Genomic DNA, 14881 nt, shown 5'->3' with positions numbered 1-14881 from the left:
TCATCATCAACCTTCCTCCATCACCAATTTCATGATGCTCACCGCCGTGCGTGAGTAATTCCATCGTAGGCTTGCTGGACGGTGATGGGTTGGATGAGATTTATCATGTAATCGAGTTAGTTTTGTTAGGGTTTGATCCCTAGTATCCACTATGTTCTGAGATTGATGTTGCTATGACTTTGCTATGCTTAATGCTTGTCACTAGGGCCCAAGTGCCATGATTTCAGATCTGAACCTATTATGTTTTCATGAATATATGTGAGTTCTTGATCCTATCTTGCAAGTCTATAATCACCTATTATGTGTTATGATCCATTAACCCTGAAGTGACAATAATCGGGATACTTACCGGTGATGACCGTAGTTTGAGGAGTTCATGTATTCACTATGTGTTAATGCTTTGGTCCGGTACTCTATTAAAAGGAGGCCTTAATAACCCTTAGTTTCCAATATGACCCCGTTGCCACGGGAGGGTAGGACAAAATATTTCATGCAAGTTCTTTTCCATAAGCACGTATGACTATATTCGGAATACATGCCTACATTACATTGATGAACTGCAGTTAGTTCTGTGTCACCCTATGTTATAACTATTGCATGAGGAATTGCATCCGACATAATTATCCATCATTGATCCATTGCCTACGAGCTTTTCACATATTGCTCTTTGCTTATTTACTTTTCCGTTGCTACTGTTACAATCACTATAAAACCAAAACTATTACTTTTGCTACCGTTACCGCTACTATCATATTACTTTGCTACTAAATACTTTGCTGCAGATATTAAGTTTTCAGGTGTGGTTGAATTGACAACTCAGCTGCTAATACTTGAGAATATTCTGTTGCAATCCTCTATACTTGTGGGTTATCAAGACTATTTTCTGTCGCCGTTGCCGGGGAGCATAGCTCTATTCTTTGAGTCACTTGGGATTTATATCTGCTAGTCACTATGAAGAACTTAAAAGATCAAAGAACTAAGATTTTTCCCTCAACTACGAGGGGAGGTAAGGAACTGCCATCTAGCTCTGCACTTGATTCACCTTCTGTTTTGAGTAAACTTGCGACACCTACACCTGCTATTCATTCTGATATGTCGCATGTTATCGATGATGCCACTTCTGCTTTACATGATGCTTATGATGAAGCTACTTCTATGCTTGATACTACTGTGCCACTAGGTGAATTTCTTGATGAACAACTTGCTAGGGTTAGAGAGAAGAAATTATTGAAACTGGTAATATTGATGAAAGTGATGATGAAGATTCTCCCCCTAGATATGAATTGCCCGTTTTGCCTGAGGGTTATGTTATGGATGAAGAAACTGTTAGAGACTTCTTAGCTTGCAATGATAGATCCGATCTTAAGAAATTATTAGCTAAGCTTAAGGAAAAGTCCTTGAATGCTAGAATGAAACATGACCCTGCTTTTACTACTTGACCTATCTTTGTTACTGATAAGGATTATGATTTCTGTGTTGATCCTGAGTTAATTACTTTGGTAGGATCTGATCCTTTCTATGGCTATGAATCTGAAACTCTTGTGGCACATCTTACTAAATTAAATGATATAGCCACCCTATTTACTCATGATGAGAAAACTCGCTATTACTTTATCCTTAAGTTGTTTCCGTTCTCATTAAAGGGTGGTGCTAAAAAATGGTTTAATTCTCTTGATCCTGGTTGTGTGCGTAGTCCCCAGGATATGATTTATTACTTCTCTGCTAAATATTTCCCTGTTCACAAGAAACAAGCTGCTTTTAGGGAAATATATAATTTTGTGCAAATTGAAGAAGAGAGTCTCCCACAAGCTTGTGGGAGGCTTCTCCAATTACTTAATGCTTTGCCTGATCATCCTCTCAAGAAAAATGAAATACTTGATATATTTTATAATGGAGTAACCGATGTGTCCAGAGACAACCTGGATAGTTGTGCTGGTTGTTTTTTCAGGGAAAGAACTGTTGATCAAGCTGAATTGCTATTGAATAATATGTTGAGTAATGAAAATGATTGGACATTTCCTGAACCAACTCCTAAGCCAACTCCGAAGAAAAGAGGTATTCTATTTCTCAGTCCCGAAGATATGTAAGAGGCAAAGAAATCTATGAAAGAAAAAGGTATTAAAGCAGAAGATGTTAAGAATTTACCACCTATTAAAGAAATACATGGTCTTGATAACCCGACACAGGTAGTAAAGGTAAATTCTCTCTATAGATTTGATGAAGGTGATATTCCTCGTTATAAGTCTGCTAGCCAATGTTTAGATGAGTTTGATAATTTTATTGTTAAACAAGAAAACTTCAATGCTTATGTTAGTAAACAATTGAAACGCAATGCTGATATGCTTGAACACTTGAGTGATTATATGTCTAGAGTTAAAGGTGAGCTTAAACTCATTAGTAAACATGCTTCTATGGTTACCACTCAAGTAGAACAACTACTTAAGGCTTGGGATGATTTGCTCAATGAATTAAATAATAAGTGTCGGTGTCAAAACCGGCGGATCTCGGGTAGGGGGTCCCGAACTATGCGTCTAAGGTGGATGGTAACAGGAGGCAGGGGACACAATGTTTTACCCAGGTTCGGGCCCTCTTGATGGAGGTAAAACCCTACGTCCTGCTTGATTAATATTGATGATATGGGTAGTACAAGAGTAGATCTACCACGAGATCGGAGAGGCTAAACCCTAGAAGCTAGCCTATGGTATGATTGTATGTTGTCCTACGGACTAAAATCCTCTGGTTTATATAGACACCGGAGAGGTTAGGGTTACACAAGGTCGGTTACAAAGGAGGAGATACACATATCTGTATTGCCTAGCTTGCCTTCCATGCCAAGTAGAGTCCCATCCGGACACGAGACGAAGTCTTCAATCTTGTATCTTCATAGTCTAAAAGTCCGGCCAATGGAGATAGTCCGGCTGTCCGGAGACCCCCTAATCCAGGACTCCCACAGTAGCCCCTGAACCAGGCTTTCAATGACGATGAGTCCGGCGCACAGTATTGTCTTCGGCATTGCAAGGCGGGTTCCTCCTCCGAATACACCACGGAAGAATTTGAATATAAGGATAGTGTCCGACCCTGCAAAATAAGTTCCACATACCACCGCAGAGAGAATAATATTTCCACAAATCCAATTTGCTGACTTGTTTTGGCAACACGACATTATGTCACGGCCTGGCGATTATTCGAACCGTTTCTTTTAACTTGCCCCGCACATAACGCGAGGCAGTTTTTTTGACACGTCTCGTCAAAGCAAAGATCGTGCCCCCTTATCACGGGATTCTCATCAATACGGGAGTGGGTAACCCAACCGCGTTTAGGACTCCTAGATTATAGGCAAGCCCCAAATGGCCACGGAGAGGACGCTTGGTATTCACCCTCTTTATAAAGGGCCAAGGTTTTCACTTTCTCCCCTCCCGTGCTCAATTGAATCCTTCCCCCGCCTTGAGTTCTAACACCCAAAGCCCAGGTCAGGTGCTCCAGATCTTCAACCATGTCCGGATCCAGCCTTCAAGGCTGATGGACACCCTCCTTCGTTACGGAAGAGGATATCAAGAAGTTGAGGGAGGCCAGATACCTGACCGCTGAGGTTTCGCATCGGCTGCCTGCCCGAGGGCAGGTCGTCCCTACTCATGAACCCAACGAAGACGTCGTGTTCATCTCCCACTTCCTCCGAGGCCTAGGCCTCGCTCTGGATCCTTTCGTAAGGGGTTTGATGTTTTACTACGGGCTAGACTTCCACGATCTAGCCCCGGACTCCTTTCTTCACATCTCAGCGTTTATTGTCATCTGTGAGGCCTTCCTCCGCATTACCCCTCACTTCGGCCTGTGGCTCAAGACCTTTGATGTGAAGCCGAAGACAATCGAGGGACAGCACACAGCATGCGGAGGAGCATTAATAAGCAAGATTGCAGGAGCTCCGTGGCCAAAAGGTTCTTTTCCAGAGGTGTCCGGATTATGGCAACAAGAGTGGTTTTACATCACAGCTCCCAGAAGTGCCAAGTGGGTGGCTCCCCCCGCTTTCCACTTGGGCCCCCACCACAACTGATGTCATGGATTAGCAGAGGGCTGAGCTGGGGTCCGGCCAAGGACGTGCCTATACTGCAAAGCCGCATTCAAGATCTCTTCGAGGGAGATTTTAATTTGGTTATGGTAATGCAAGTCATGCTGGTTCGTCGAGTCCAGCCTTGCAAACGCCGGCCCCTTCGCTTGTGGGAGTTCAACCCAGAAGGACCGCGCGCTATTCATAGTTTCCTCGGCCTGACGCACGAGGAGATGTACAAGTCATTCTTCAGACCTCAAATAGAGTGTCCGGACACTATCGAGGATGTGGCCCTGAGTAGCAACCGCGCCGCCGAACAAGTAAGTAATCCTCTAGCCGAACACACCGTATTTTATTTCCATGACATCATTTCTGAGAAATCGCCCTTTGACCAGGAATGGCTAACAAAGGCAAAGATGATTCGGTGTTCAGCCCCCCTCCCTGAGGGTTTGGAAAATCCAGTACTGGAAAAGATGCTCGATCTCGCACCTTGCCCGGACCCCTTGAAGGAAGACACGGGGGGGTAATATGGGCGAAAGCGGGCCCCTGTCGCTGCCAATTCCGACCGAGGGAATGAGCGCCTCCATAAGGGAGGATAACCAAGGAGAAGATTCTAACCTTCTCTCGCTACGGGGGAGGAAGAGGACTGCCTCTGAGGATCTGGAAACCGAGGCCTCCAAACGGGAGAAGAAGTCTCCAACATAGGGTCCTGCCTCGGGGTGTGCTCTTGCCGCACAAAGTCTTTCCTCTGAGAAAAATAATCGAAGCATATATCTTGCAATTCGGATCTTAGCCCTTCTCAGCCGAGCTCGTCTTCGGGGGATCTTCTTCGGAGATGATGGAGAGCGAAATGCCTCCCCCAGACTCCCCCGCTCAAGAAGCGGGCGACCTCGAAGTGTCGTCGCGGAGGGCCTCTCCGGATCCGGTGAGGCCAGAAGATAATCCCATAGTCACCCGAAGTCCCCAGCGTCCGGCTCTCGAGGAGAGCAAACAAAAGAGTCCGACACCGTCTGGTATGCGATCGGACGTTCTGAGGGAGCTGTTGGAGCGAGCGGCCATCTCAGAAGAACACCGTACATTGATGGGTACAGTGATGGAAAGAATTTCGTCCGCCGAAAGCGGATTACATGAAGCCTTTATGAGTCTACTGACGGGCTTTGAGGTACGTGAAATGATATACTTTTTGATAGTACCGCACATGTTAGGTGTGCCCTGTGTAGATAGTAGCCCCTGAGACTCTGGTTGTCGTCGAGAACGGCGGCGAACAGAGGATCATAGTCCCAGGTAATAACCAGACTGCCTTTATGTGCAGGTGGTGGAGGCTCCGGTGGCTAGCCGGACTAATGAGTTTGCCGAATTAAAGCGGCAATTGGATGCGGTAGACGCTGACATCGAGCTTGTTAACAAGAGGCTTGACGAGTCACAGGGTAAGTAATGTTTTCTGGTGAATGTCACATAATAAGAGCAGCATGATGCCAGTATCTTTAATATGTTGTGACTGCAGACGGAGCTGCCACCGTGGAGACCCTTCGGGCGAAACTTGCCCGAGCCGAAGAACAAGCAAGAGCTAGTAATGCGTCTGCTTTGAAGGCGACCGGAGAGTTAAGAGCCGAGAAGGCTGCGCATTGCGAAAGAAAAGAGAAGATGGCCGTGGAATTAAAAGGCACTGTCGACCGTTGCCAGTTCCTTGAAGAACAAAACCGAGTGAAGGTAGCGGTCCTTGAAAAGGCCACGATGGCGACCAAAGACACTTGCTCTGCTATGAGGGCGAAGAAGGAGGAGCTGCGTGAAGCCAGGGATATTGCGGCTGGGAAGCCCTTTCTGCTGCAGAGGAAGTTCGGAGATCCGCGGTATGCCCCTCTGGATAGGCTGTGGAGTTCGGCAGACGCATATATGGACTTGGCGGCAAGCGCTGTCGATGCGGTCGAATACTTTCGAGATCAGACAGGTCATGAAGTGGACAAGCTGTTCTGGTCGCAATTTAACGTTCCAGAGCGTCCGCTTCCCTTGACTGATCAGCTAGCCGAATGGGCCGAACTTAATAGGTTGTCCGGGCTTGCCATGAGGTCCGTCGTAGATCATTTGTGGCCGGAGAAGCCGAAGCCGAACAGCTATTTCAACTTAGTGCAGCAGTTCCTTGGTGCGGTGCCGCGCATCAATGCGATGAAGAGGTCGGCGTGCATAGAAGGCTCGCGGATGGCCTTTTCCCGTGTCAAGGCATACTGGGCGGAGATGGATGCTACCACTGTTGCGTCGCAAGGTTCGGCCATAGGCCGAGTAGCTGCCGAGCACTATTTTGAAGAGGTTCTTGAGGGTGCTCGTTTGATAGAGGCCCAGTGCTCGAAGAATATTATGTTTGAGTGACATGTATTCCCATTGTAAACACAATGTTTTTATGAAATGTAGTAATGCTGTATTTATACTTTTGCCGGAAAGTAATATGGTGCCTCCTGTGCGGCCGTTTACGTATATATGTATATAACCTGAAAGATTGCAGTCGTCGGCTCCAACCCCCACGCATATAATGCGGAGGTGCTCGCAGAAAACGCATGTTCACACTTAACCCAACGTCTTGGTCCTATTAAGGAGGTGATAGCGCAGCGAACGAGGCAACCGGACTATGATGCTTTAACACTTTCACTTAGCCATAGGAGTTTGACGGTCGGGCTACTATATAGCCCCTGGTGGCTCCGCACTCTCCCGAACTCGGGGTGCGTATATGCCTGGCCGGGAAACGACCCTTCATTAAAGTGGAGGAATTCTAACATTCTGATAGGTCGTCGAGTGGTTGACCAGTCTCGCGCTATATGATGAGAGTCACTTTTCGGCTTTCTCTACTGAGGTGCTCGTCCGGACGAACCAGGGCACAATCGCAGTAGTTCTCCTGATGCTGCCTTAGCCGATAGAACGGAACGTAAGGCACCAAAACACAGGAGCCGGGCAAACCCAACATTTGACCAAAGACATGATTCGGAGCTGATGCATATAAGGCCAAACTCGCGACGCCGAACACTCCCTAAGGTATTCGGTCTTTATGGTATAAACCGGGCCTCAATAGTGCCCTTTGTAAGAAGCCCCTTGTGTCCAGGTATGGGCGTTATACTGACGTGGCCACATGCCAAGACGTCAGCATCCTTCTCAATTGTACTGAGATTCCGAGGGATGTGTATCAACAAGAGATAGTAAAAAAGGTTTACGCACGGTCTTAATCTAAAAAGAATCCTTGGAGCGGGTCCGTGCTGCACGTCTGCGCCTGTGTCTCCGTTGTGCCGTATCCTGGACGGGTGTAGCACGATGGTCATCTGTAAAAGAGAGGAACTTAGGTGAAAAGTTGTCGTGCAGAAATGTAGTTTTTTTAAAGAAACCATGTATAATTAAAGATGAGTAAAAATTGCCACTTGTCTGCGCGCGTTGAGCCCCTTGTATTTGTAATACGGGTGTGGCCATAAAACCGGTATGAATTACATATAGCTGCGTCGGACTCGTCTAACCGTGTCTGTGGTCTTGACGACCTATCAAATGCTTTAGTTGGTGAGGCCGTTTTTAGTGTGCGGCTGCCAAGGCAGTCGCATTCTCTTCGGCGCGCAAAGATCGCTCAATATTTCCATTCACTGTAATGATGCCACGTGAGCCGGGCATCTTGAGTGTGAGGGAAGCATAATGCGATATTGCATTAAAGCGAGCGAAAGCTTTGCGTCCAAGTAGTGCTTGATAGCCACTTTGGAACAGAGCAATGTGGAAGGTTAAATGTTCGCTACGGAAGTTATGAGGGAAGCCGAATATAACCTTTAGTAGCAGGGAGCCCGTGCAGTGAGACCCTGGGCCCGGCGTTACTCCTTTAAAGGTAGTGTTGCTATGGCAAACTTTCGTTGGGTCTATCCCTATTTCGCGGATTGTATCCTGGTATATCAGGTTTAGACTGCTGCCATCGTCCATCAGGACTCGTGTGAAGTGATATCCGTTAATTATTGGGTCTAATACCAGGGCAGCCCATCCTGCACGTCGGATACTTGCTGAGTAAGCACGATGGTCGAAAGTGATCGGTTGAGACGACCAGTGGCAGGACTCCGCGGTGATAGGCCCTTGGGCATATTTTTCTGGGAGTGCCGCTTTGTTTCTCCCCTTGATCACGTGTAACACATTGACTGTTTTGACTTCTAGCAAAAACTTCTTTTGTTCCCCAGTGTCTTGCTTGAGAGGCTCATCCTCGTCTTCGCTTGGTGTATCCTCCCCCTTGTGTACGGCATTGAGCTTGCCGGACTGCTTGAAGACCCAACATTCTCTGTGGGTATGATTAGCGGGTTTACCAGGGGTGCTATGGATCTGACATACTTGGTCCAGAATTTTGTTTAGGCTGGACAGTTCGTCTCTGGCGCCTTTAGAGGGCGGCTTTTGCTGACTTGGCCAAGAGCTTTTGAATCCGGCGTTTACTGCCGTGCTCTTCGTGCTGTCTTCTTTATTCCGGCATTTGTTATTGTTGTTGCACCGTGATTTCCCGTTCCCATCTCTAACTTCGGATGTACCGGGGTTGTTGATGCTGCATCTGGCTAGCCAGCTATCCTCACCCGCGCAAAAGCGGGTCATGAGGCTTGTTAACGCTGCCATTGTTCTCGGCTTTTCTTGGCCGAGATGTCTGGCAAGCCATTCGTCATGGACACTATGCTTAAAAGCTGCCAAGGCTTCGGCGTCCGGACAGTCGACTATTTGGTTCTTTTTAGTAAGAAACATGTTCCAAAGCTTTCGGGCTGACTCTCCGGGCTGTTGAGTTATATGACTCAAATCGTCCGTGTCCGGAGGTCGGACGTAAGTCCCTTGAAAATTTGCCCGAAAAGCATCTTCGAGCTCTTCCCAGCTTCCAATGGAACTTTCGGGGAGGCTCTTAAGCCAGTGCCGAGCTGGCCCTTTGAGTTTGAGGGGTAAATACTTAATGGCGTGGAGGTCATCTCCTCGATCCATATGGATATGGAGGATATATTCCTCAATCCAGACACCAGGGTCTGTTGTTCCGTCGTATGCCTCTATATTTACTGGTTTGAATCCCTCTGGAAATTCATGATCCAGCACCTCATCGGTGAAACATAGGGAGTGTGCGGCACCCCTGTATCCGGGTGTACCGTGTTCTTTGGATGTTTGTTGTGTTGCGTTGTATGCTGGAGCGCGCTTACGTGGTCCATAGATGGATCTGGTTGTGCCATCCTTTTGATGCGAGTCCTCGCGTGGATCACGTTTTGGCTTATGTGGGGCGTTGTTTACCGCTCTATGTTGGCCGTGAGGTTGCTTATCTGGCCAGATGGCTGTTTTGATTTTTGGTTGTGGGGGATCTAAGGCCTCCTCATCGAATTCAGGTAGCAACTTCCGCGTCGGGTAGCTCTTGGTGGGGCGATTACCACCGTACTTCACTGCTGTGTTGAGTACTTTGTTCCATCTGATTTGGAGTATGTCTTGCGCAGCCTTGAGCCTTTGCTTCTGCTTTTTTAGACTCCTCGCAGTGGCAACGAGCCTTTGATGGGCATTCTATTGCTCCGGGTGTCTGTCTGGTGTGACGTCGTCTGGACTATGATCTTTGACAGAGTCGGGTTGTTCGGCTTGATTCTCCATGTCGGCGTGGTCCGGCAATGGTTCCCCCCTGCTCTAACGCTGGGTCTGTATGATCGTTGTTTCTACCGAGGCGGGATTTGGGGCGGCGCTTACGCCGCTGTTTTGACTGCTTCTCGAGGGAAAAACCCTTCGTTGCGTCCTTCCGTTCCTCGTCGTCGTTTTCCTTTGGTGTGTCCACCATGTATACGTCATGTGGTGAAGTGGGCGTCCAGTGCCCTGGGGGCAGTGGTTCTTGTTTGTCTCCTGCATCGTCGTCCATACAGTCGATGTCTTCGGAGTCGGAGTCGAGCATATCGGTGAAGTCATTGACAGTGGCTATTAAGTGGGTGGTGGGTGGGCGGCGAATTTCTTCATCATCCGCATACCAATCCTGCCGGGCATAGTTCGGCCAGGATTCTCCTGACAACGAGAGAGACTTTAATGAATTCAATATATTGCTGAAGGGCGAGTGTTGAAAGATATCTGCGGAGGTAAACTCCATGATTGACGTCCAACCGGATTCGATCGAAGATGGCGCAGGCGGTTCGAAGTCCGTGGCCGGAGAAGTATCCGGCAGTTTAACAACACGGCTCTCGTGCAAGGTAAGGTCGATGTTTGGCTCGATCGCCGCTGAGGGTAAGGCCTCCGTGGCGGGGTCCATCCACCCGTCCGAGGATGGCGCAACTGGCTCCGAATTGAGGGTCGGAGCGGCTGCCTGTGTGATCTCCTGAACACTGTCCGATGGTAGAGCTAAATCGTACTCATCGCGACCGCATGACGCACAAGGCAGAGGCTCGAATCCGTTGAAGATCAAGTCTCCATGGATATCGGCTGTGTAGTTTAAGCTTCCAAACCTGACCTGTTGGCCAGGGGCGTAACTTTCAATCTGCTCCAGATGGCCAAGCGAATTGGCCCGCAGTGCAAAGCCGCCGAACATGAAGATCTGTCCGAGGAGAAAAGTCTCACCCTGGACTGCATCGCTATCGATGATAGTAGGAGCCATCAAGCCTAACGGCGACGACACAGAGGAACTCTCAATGAAAGCACCAATGTCGGTGTCAAAACCGGCGGATCTCGGGTAGGGGGTCCCAAACTATGCGTCTAAGGCGGATGGTAACAGGAGGCAGGGGACACAATGTTTTACCCAGGTTCGGGCTATCTTGATGGAGGTAAAACCCTACGTCCTGCTTGATTAATATTGATGATATGGGTAGTACAAGAGTAGATCTACCACGAGATCGGAGAGGCTAAACCCTAGAAGCTAGCCTATGGTATGATTGTATGTTGTCCTACGGACTAAAATCATCCGGTTTATATAGACACCGGAGAGGTTAGGGTTACACAAGGTCGGTTACAAAGGAGGAGATACACATATCCGTATTGCCTAGCTTGCCTTCCACGCCAAGTAGAGTCCCATCCGGACACGAGACGAAGTCTTCAATCTTGTATCTTCATAGTCTAAAAGTCCGGCCAATGGAGATAGTCCGGCTGTCCGGAGACCCCCTAATCCAGGACTCCCACAATAAGAAAAATGATAATGCTGTTAGAGTTATGACTAGAGGGGGTAAAATGACTCAGCAACCTTTGTATCCTGAGGGCCACCCTAAGAGAATTGAGCAAGATTCTCCGAGAACTAATGTTGATGCACCTAGTTCTTCTAAGAAGAAGAAGAAGAAGAAGAAAAATGATAGGACTTTGCATGCTTCTAGTGAACCTGTTGTTGACACACCTGAGAATCCCAATGATATTTCTATTTCTAATGTTGAAACACAATCTGATAAGGAACATGAACCTAGTGATAGTGTTAATGATGATGTTCATGTTGGTGTGATAATGATGTAGAGATTGAACCTGCTGTTGATCTTGATAACCCAAAATCAAAGAATCAACATTATGATAAGAGATACTTTGTTGCTAGCAAGCATCGTAAGGAAAGAGAACCATCGGTTCAGAAACTGATGCCTTTTCCTCCTAAACCATCCAAGAAAAAGGATGATGAGGATTTTGAGAGCTTTGCTGAAATGATTAGACCTATCTTTTTGCGTATGCGTTTAACTGATATGCTTAAAATGAACCCTTATGCTAAATATATGAAAGATATTGTTACTAATAAAAGAAAGATATCGGAAGCTGAAATTTCCACAATGGTTGCTAATTACACTTTTAAGGCTGGAATACCAAAGAAACTTGGAGATCCAGGAGTACCAACTATACCATGCTTCATTAAAAAAACTATGTTAAAACTGCTTTATGTGATCTTGGAGCCCGTGTTAGTGTTATGCCTCTCTCTTTATATCGTAGACTTGATTTGAAAGAGTTGACACCTTCTGAAATATCTTTGCAAATGGCTGATAAATCAACTATTATACCTGTCGGTATTTGTGAGGATGTGCCTGTTGTGGTTGCAAACATTACTATTTTAACGGACTTTGCTATTCTTGATATTCCCAAGGACGATAGTATGTCGATTATCCTTGGTAGACCCTTTTGAAATACTGCAGGGGCTGTTATTGATTGCAACAAAGGCAATGTCACTTCTTATGTTAATGGTAATGAGCATACGGTACACTTTTCGAGGAAACAACCTCAAGTCCACAGTATCAATTCTGTTGGAAAAATTTCAACAATCACTATAGGAGGTTTTGAATTTCCTATTCCTACTCTCAAGAAGAAATATGATATTCTTATTGTTGGGATGTGCATATCCCAGTTGAGGTAACCTAGTGTTATTCGAAATTTCTCCAGTTTCATGCGATTCGGAATGAGTTTGTTAACAAGACTTGATCAACCTTGTTAGTGGATTCTTTTTTATGAGCATCAGATGGATGAAGTTAGAAATCACAACCTTCTATACCCTCTTTTTACTTTCTGTTATTTATATTAAATAAAGCAAAAATAGTATTTTCTGTCTATTGAATTATCCTTGTAATAAAAAATACCCCAAAAATAAAAGTTCTCCAAATGCCTTGAAAATGAAATATGATTTTTTCCAGAATATTTAAGAATTATTGGCACTCACAACACATCAGGGGGACCCACAGTGTGGCCACGAGGGTGGAGGGCGTGCCCTACCCCCTGGGTGTGCCCCCTGCCTCATGGACCCCACGTGGGTCCCCTCCACTTATTCTTGCACCCACACACTTCGTCTTCCTCCAAAAAAATCACCCACCAGCTCAAACCCGAGTTCTAGCTCGTCTTGCTGCCATTTTCGATCTCCTTGCTCAAAGCTCCATTCACAAAACTGCTTTGGGAGATTGTTCTTTGGTATGTGACTCCTCCAATGGTCAAATTAGTTTTTGTTCTAGTGCTTTATTTATTGCAAATTTTTCCTGCTTAGGTGACCCTGTTCTTGAGCTTGCATGTCAAATTTATGTGGTCAAAAGTAGTTTTAATGCATGATATAGCCTCTAAGCACTTGTAGGAGTAGTTGCTATCAATTTTGTTGAGTTTGGTTCACTTTTATTTTGAGTCACTAAAAATTTCAGAAATTTTTAGGAAAAGATGAAGAGATTTTTTAGGGGCTCATCGAGCCGAAGCTCGAAGGATAAGCAAAGTGAAGAGAATAAGAAGCCCAAGTATAATCTCCCTCGTGCTGCGGAGGTTCGGCCGTGTGAATGGCCTTGTGATGTGTTCTTGAGAGAAGCCGGGATTCTTAAAGATTTTTATTATTTCGCTGAGAATGCAGGCCTCACCGACTTCCTCCACGACCAGCGTGAACAATATATCTTACTCACCAATATTTTTGTGCAAAATTTCATTTCCATGCTAGGAGATCACCACCTTCGGTGGAATTTTATTTATATGATGAGCATAAGGAGATGTCGCTTTATGATTTTTGCCAGGTGTGCAGGATACCCTTTGAGGGCAGCATAGAGGAACCACTTCGTAATGATGTGAGGGATTAATTGATACAATTGCTGTAGGGGAAATGAGGAAAGTTTCCGATGCAAAAATCACTAGCATACATTTTCCTGTTCTACGTTACTTTGCAATATTTGCTAGTAGATGCTTAATTGGTCGCGGGAACTGTGGAAATCTAAGTGCCCCTGATATTGTTATTTTTGCCATGCTTTGTTTTGTGATACCACTTTCAGTTTAAGCGCAATTGTTGCTAAACGGTTAAATCTGAACTGTACGAAGGGTCCCGTCTTAGGAGGCATCTTCGCCTCGCGCCTTGCTGCACACTTTAACATAGCTATTAGGCATTATAAGAAAGAGGAAAAGTTGACGCCTCATATTTTTCTAGATTATAGGAGCATGGTAGCACATGATTTTATTGTTAAGAATAAGAAGAAGATGCTTAACTATAGATTGATGTTTGATAAGAAGCATGTTGAGACTATTACGTTGCTTGCTCCCTCTTTGTTTGACATATTTTCAGGCACGTACCTTATTTTTCCGGAGGCCGTTCAGGCATACCAGAGCCTGACATCAGCTCCAGAGCCGGAGCCACTATCTGATCCTCACCGCCAGTCTATTTATCAGTGGGATCCGGAGGAGATCGTGTGACACCCCAAAAATTTGGCCTTGTTTTATTTAAAAAATTTGCCAGGAATTAAAACTTTAGATTTCTGAGCTCCATTTTTGATTTTTAATCATTTCCTTCCCTGTTATGATGAGTTTTTCCCAGAGAGAAAACTTTTCAATTATGTTGTTGGACTTGTTTAACCTCTCAAGAAAAACTTTGCTTGTTATCAGTGTAACTAATTAAATAATTAAATTGCTTGATCTTTACTTTCTTGAAAATGGTTTTTCAAGGTTATCTGACCATATTTGAACTACAACCATTTGATGGACTCACTTAAAATTTCCACAAAAATTTGGAGATGTCATGTGATGTTTTTGATTAACTTTTATGCAAAAATATATTTCATTCATAAAATATTTTGAGCCCTGCACTCAATTTTTCTTCCCTGGTCCAAAGTGCATTTTGCACTACAACCTATTTAAATATTTCTTTAAAACTTCTACCAAAATTAAGGGAGGTCAGTAGGAGCATATTATTTCACTTTGTGCAAAAACCTATTTATGTTCTTTGAAAAATTTGAGTGGATCAACCTCATTTCCATTCTGGTCCAATTTGAGGATTTGTACAGCAGCCACCATTTTAGTTGCTCCTATACCCTTGATTATTTCTCCTACTTGTAGTCCCCCATGTTAAACCCTTAAGTCCAAGAGCATGCACCTTTTGGATCATTTTTGGTTCATGAAATAATGTCATTTATTTCCTGTCCAGAATTGGGGTTTTGTAAAACTTGCACT

The sequence above is a fragment of the Triticum aestivum genome, chromosome 3A (assembly GCF_018294505.1).
Source record: "Triticum aestivum cultivar Chinese Spring chromosome 3A, IWGSC CS RefSeq v2.1, whole genome shotgun sequence".
In the NCBI taxonomy this organism is placed as follows: Eukaryota; Viridiplantae; Streptophyta; class Magnoliopsida; order Poales; family Poaceae; genus Triticum; species Triticum aestivum.
This window is presented reverse-complemented; position numbering follows the sequence as displayed.